Below are 6,295 nucleotides of genomic sequence, written 5' to 3'. Positions count from 1 at the left end.
TGATTCCAAGTATCCTATATGCATGCCTGTTCTAAGGTCTTGCTGTCTGAGCATTAGCTTACCGGGTACCAAAAATATACACCTCAGACTTGACTGTGCAGCATCTGTCAAACTCTCCTGAGATTTCCAGAGCATCACTTAAAAGCCAAGGAGAAGAAAGTCTCCTATTTCAATCTAAATCCTCTGCTCATGTATGGCTCCAAAGTGAGAGGAAAAGCTTGGAGAGCATCCAAGCAACCCAATACCCTAAATGAGTTTTTGAGACAGCTGCTAACAAGGTTGGAGGGGGTACCTGTATGCAAAATAAAACAAGGCTGTCACAGGTAAGTCAAAAAGAGACTCTCGTTCTGTGAATCCATAACATCTCTGCCCTCTGGGCTCAGACTCAGCCTGATCCACCTGTGAATATAGATCTATTTGTAATCATAGTGGAATCTATGTATTTCATTATTCTGGTTGCCAGCACTTTCTGGTAATGATATGTTTGCAAATACTTTTTCAGTAATCCTGTCTTTCTGTCCAAATATACACAAGCATGATTTTTTTTAAAAAAGGTATTATCCACTAGAAAACAATTCTGTGTGTCATGAGTTCACTATTTGACAACTTTAATTAATAATTAATTAATTAACTTTAAATTATTTTAAGTCCTTCCTTCCAAAAGGCCTGGATGATTTTGCCACTCAGTGTTTAATAACAGCAAAAATGATAACTGTACAACAAATACCTACTGTGCCAAATGCTCGGCTTATGCTATTATTACTTCCGTTTTTAGATTTATTGTTTATTTTATTGGAGAGGCTGAGAAGAACCACTCACTAGTTCACTCCCCAAATATTCCAGAGCCAGTGACTCGATCCAGGTTCCACATGGGTGACAGGCACCCACCCATCTGCTATCTCCCAAAGTGCACATCAGCAGGAAGCCAGAACTTGAACCTAGGAACTTCACTATGTGAACATCCTAAGCAGAATTTTAACTGTTAAACCAACCACCCACCCTATTACTGCTGGTGTTACCAATCAGAAACTGAAGACCAAGAGGTTAGGTAACTTATCCAAAGTCACACAGCTACAGTGTAATGTTAAGATTCAAATTCAGATCTCAAGGATGCCATAAAGTCTTATAGTATGCTATACTGCCTTACATATTTTCTATAGTTATTGTAAATATAAATTCCTAATTTAATGTCAGCTTTAATCAGTGACTTGACACAACTGAGAAGAAAGCCAGTTATTTATTTTATAATTTAAAATCATCTTTAATATGGCAAGAATGAAATGCTATTAATATAATTAAAGCAGGAAAAGTTATACTTCAAACATGTTGCATACTTGTGAGTATTGCTTTATAGAATGTGTATGCTTTTAAAAAAAAAACACATATTACTACTGCACCAATACCCATATTTTTATTTACTAAATCACTGAAAAGGTATAGCACCACCCCAAGTAATTATTTAAAATGAATTCATTGTGTAGTTGATGAAGCACAACTTATTAAGCTGCCACCTGCAATGCTGGCATCCCTTATGGGTACCAGACCATGTCCCAGCTACTCTACTTCCTATCCAGTTCCCTGCTAACACCCACACACCTGGGAAAGCAATGGAATATGGCTGTCAGTGTTTAGACCCCTTCACCCATGTGAAAGACCTAGATGAAGCTCCTAGATCCTGGCTTTTCCCTGACCCAGCACTGGCCACTGTGGCCATCCAGGGAATGAACCAGCAGGTAGAATATCTCTCTTTCTCTTTGCCTTCCCCTCTCTCTATGTAACTCCAATTTTCAAAACAAATAAGTCTTTAAAAATAACTAACTAAAAACCATGCAGCAAGTTCCACTGATATGTTTAGATTTTTTAAAACTTAACATTTTCTAAGTTCATCATTGAATATCCACTGTGTCATCAACTTTCATTAAATCATCATGAAGTTCAATACCGTAGAATCATCATGTAATTCAATACCATAAAAACAATCTCACCAATGAGTCAAGCTCTTGTGAGTCAAATTAGATGATCTATATGTTTTATAGCAAGAGGTCTATTTTAAAACAATAGATCTTAGACCAGTAGAAGAAAATGGAAATTAACATTCATTAAGCTCTTTCTTTGATAGCAGTGAGATGCTCGGTGTTAGCAAACATTGTCTCATTTAATCCTCTTGTTGCCCTGTGAAAAAGGTACGGTATTTATATACCTATTTTTACTGATGGTTAAACTGACACTCTTAAAGGTTAATTAATTTGCCCACAGCACACAGCTAACAAAGACAAAGTAAGGTCTTAAAACCAGGACTGCCTGTTTTCATTGTCAGTATTCTCACTCTTACCAATTGGCCTCCCTGATATTGCTCTATAATTACTGTTATTAGTAAGGAAGAAAGAAACATAACTATCCAAGAAGCACATGACTCTTCTTACAAAGCATGAATTTTAAGGCAGTAGTTTGAATTAATCGTACTTGCTTTTTCCTGACATTTCAAAATAAATAAAGAGGTTGTATGTTAAGAATCCTACCCAAGAGCATGATCACGTAGCATGTTAAGCTACCACCTAAGACACAAGCATTTCGTATGGGCGCCGTTTGAGACCCAACCACTCCAGTTTTAATTCAGTTCTTTGCTATTGTGCCTGGGAAGGCAGCAGGTGATGTTCCGAGTGCTTAGGTATCTGCACCTATGTGGGAGACTCAAAAGAAACTCCAGGTTCTTGACTGTTCTGGCACAGTCCCAGGCACTGTGGACATTTTGAAATTGAAGCAACAAATGAAAGATCTCTCTCTCTCTCTCTCCCTTCTCTCTCTGTCCTCTCTCTATAACTTTAAAATAACTTTTAAAAATTTTTAAAAGACTTAAGTAATGAATAACATTGTACTCCGTGTAGCTTATGATAAGATTATAGCAATTAGAAAGGTTATACTCCCAGGTATTTTAAAAACTTGATAGGATTGTAGCAATTAAAGCAATGTGGTACCAGTGAAATAATAGATCAAAGGTATAGCTATAAAGAAAAACACAAGCACATATTTCCCAATGAAAACGTGAAATATTAGAAAAACTATTTATCTGAAAAAAAATTAGATGACTAATTCATATCCTATGGCAGCATCAAATATATTCAAATAACTAAATGCTTAATTGTGAAAGGAAATCCACAAAATATTATTATGATATGTATGTAATTTTAAAATTATAAAGGAAAGTATTTCAACTTTTATTTATTTGAAAGGCAGAAAGAAAGACAGAGCCTCTATCTGGGTCATTTCCCAGATGCCCACACGGCCACAGGGCTGGGCAGTAGATAGAGTCTGCAGCAGGAACTGAATCCAGGATTCTGTTCAAGTCACAGAAGCCAGAGGGCGAAGCTTGAGTCAGGAGGCAGGGGGCAGTGTGGACATTGGACCCAGGCGCTCGGGAGGAGGGGGGGTGTTAGGGATAGTTTAATCACCAGAGTAAACATCTACTCCAGATAATAAAAATTTTAAGCTTGAAATTGTAAAAATATATATATCATAAAAGAACAATTTGCTAGATTGATTTTTTTCTATTTTTCCATGTCAAAGGGAAATTCACAAATAAATTTCAGTGACACATAAAACCTTGGGAAAATGTTGAGATTATTTGTGAAAAAGAAATTCACATTTTCAAAACACAAAGAACACATACAAATCTATAAATAAAAGGCAATTGCATATAAATGCACAGGTAGTACAAGATATAAACAGGTAGCTAACAAAATTAGAAACATAAATGACCAAGAAGTTTGCAAAAAATCCACAAGATAATTGTTTTTTTTTTCTCCAAATGGAGTTGGTTTTGCCTGTATCATACTCCTTCCCTTAAAAATTACATAATAGTGCTCATTTGTATTTATTCCTTCAATCTCTTTGTAGTATCAGTGGTCTTCCAGGAAGACTGGAAGAGTCTTACATTGTTTTACCACTTCCTATTGTCAGACATGCCAGGAAATACACCAGCAGGCTCTGCTGCCACAAGTGTTCACTGAGCCAGCATTTCCAGGGAGCGTGTGGTCAATTCTACATGCATTTAACCCACTGATTTCACGTCTATGAATGCATGTTGAGGAAATAAGCAAATATGAATATATCCAAATATGAATTAACTAAAACCATTTTCATAACACCATTGATTGTAGTAAAAGACATATTGGAAAACTGTAAAATGTCCCTTAAAACCAAATTCACAAAATTTCTTTCACTACATTCCTACAGTGGAACATCATTTCTAGTGGAGAGTGATAAAATGAAATGATGCTGAAGAAAAATCTGTAATGACATAGAAGATATTTATAATGGATTACTAAAAGGGCAGGTGGGGCCTGGCATGGTAGCCTAGTGGCTAAAGTCCTTGCCTTGCATGCACCAGGATCCCATATAAGCACCGGTTCGTGTACCGTCTGACAGACTTCCCATTAAGCTCCCTGCTTGTGGCCTGGGAAAGCAGTTGAGGATGGCCCAAAGTCTTGGAACCCTGCACCTGCGTGTGAGACCTGCAGGAAACCTGGCTTTGCATTGGCTCAGCTCCAGCCATGGCGGCCACTTGGGGAGCGAATCATTAGACAGAAGATCTTCCTCTCTGTCTCTCCTCCTCTCTGTATGTCTGACTTTCCAATAAAAATAAATAAATCTTTTTAAAAAGGAAGATGAATGACCCACATGTACAAAACAGCACCAATTCTGTCACACACACCAAGAAAGTACTCATGTCTGTGTACTTGCGAAAAGAGACCAAGGTTAACAGTATGTATTGCTAATGTTATAACTATAAGGGTACCATAGGTTATTTATATCTTCCATTATGTGTATCTATGCTTTCTTACATTTTTTAAATAGATATTTTATAATGAGAAAAATGTAGATTTATTTTTTATAATATTTTTAATTATACTGTAATTTTTTTCCTTATTACATTTCTAATAAAAGGTATACTTCCTCAGTGCTGAAACTTCTTTTATCTTATACTGAGTTAAGCATCTATTTTATTCTTCTCATCATGCTGAACTTTGCCTTGAACTTAGAAGAAAACCTAAAAATAAACAGGAGAAGAAAAAAGAGAACAAAATTGGCACATCAAGGCAGCAAATTTAGCCAAAGCCAATTGCGAAAGACAGCAAAGTGGAAAGGAGTGCCAATCAGCAAAGAAGCAAAACCACATTTCCAGTATATCCAGTGTTCCATCGTGTTGGTCAGCACTGACAACATTCATTAAATGTGTTTAAAAGAAAATTGTGCTGAGTGAGTTAGAGCTGTATCATGTAAATATAGTTTATCTTATACTAAAGACGTGGTTCACTTAACTTGGTACTTACTCAGAGTTCAGCTCCATGATGATCTGATTCTTTCGTCATATTTTATGGGACCAAAGAGGACTAGAGAACTGGTTAGTTGCTCCTGAATCACCCTAACCCCCAGAAACTAAATCATGACCACATTCAAGGTGGATAACATCTAATAAGCAGGCTTGGTCACTGCTGCTTTGAGACCCTTGGGCAGTTCAAGAGAAGGTGTTACAGGTGTCCCCTCAACACCCAACCAGACAAGTCCGTGCCCTTCACCCCATTTGTATTGTGATCTTATTGGTCAGTAGGGTCCTTACAGATGGACTCAAGGCAAGATGAAGTCATTGAGGTGAACCTCAATACAGACTCACTGACACCGTTATGAAAGGGGGAAGTTTGGAAACAAATACACACAAAGAATGGGACACACTGGAGACTAGAGTTGAGATGCCAACAGCAAAGGAGTGTCTGGGCTTCACAAAAGCTGTGAAGAGGTAACGAAGGATCCTTCCCCACATGGTCCAGACAGAGCCCGGCTTTGCCAACACCTTGATTCCAGATCTCTAACCTCCAGAACTACCAAACGAGGAATTTGGATGGTTTGAGGACCACTCAGTTTGTGTTGCTTGTTACAACAGTCCTAATGAACCAATTCAAGTGACATGGTCATCCCTCCCCCACCCCCAAAAGGGCCGCGTTAATTCCCAAGGGATTCTGGGAAGTAGTTGAAAAACCTGCAGTGAGCATAGGCTTTTTGGCTAGTGCAAAGCTAATTTTCAAGAACCAGGGACTGATTTCTGCCTGCTGTGTGATTATCATAATGACTGTTTTATTCATGTACTGTCATCCTCAACTTCCACTTTGCCATCATTTTAAATCTTTACACAGAAAAAAAAAGTGCTGTGCTTGCAAAATCTTGAATGGTATTGGGAAGCACTTCAAAAGGGAAAGGAGTACATAAATACGACAAAACCAGGAGGTAAGATTGCAACCAT

This window comes from Ochotona curzoniae, unplaced genomic scaffold, assembly GCF_017591425.1.
Source record: "Ochotona curzoniae isolate NIBS_2020 unplaced genomic scaffold, NIBS_Ocur_1.0 contig_2364, whole genome shotgun sequence".
NCBI lineage: Eukaryota > Metazoa > Chordata > Mammalia > Lagomorpha > Ochotonidae > Ochotona > Ochotona curzoniae.
This window is presented reverse-complemented; position numbering follows the sequence as displayed.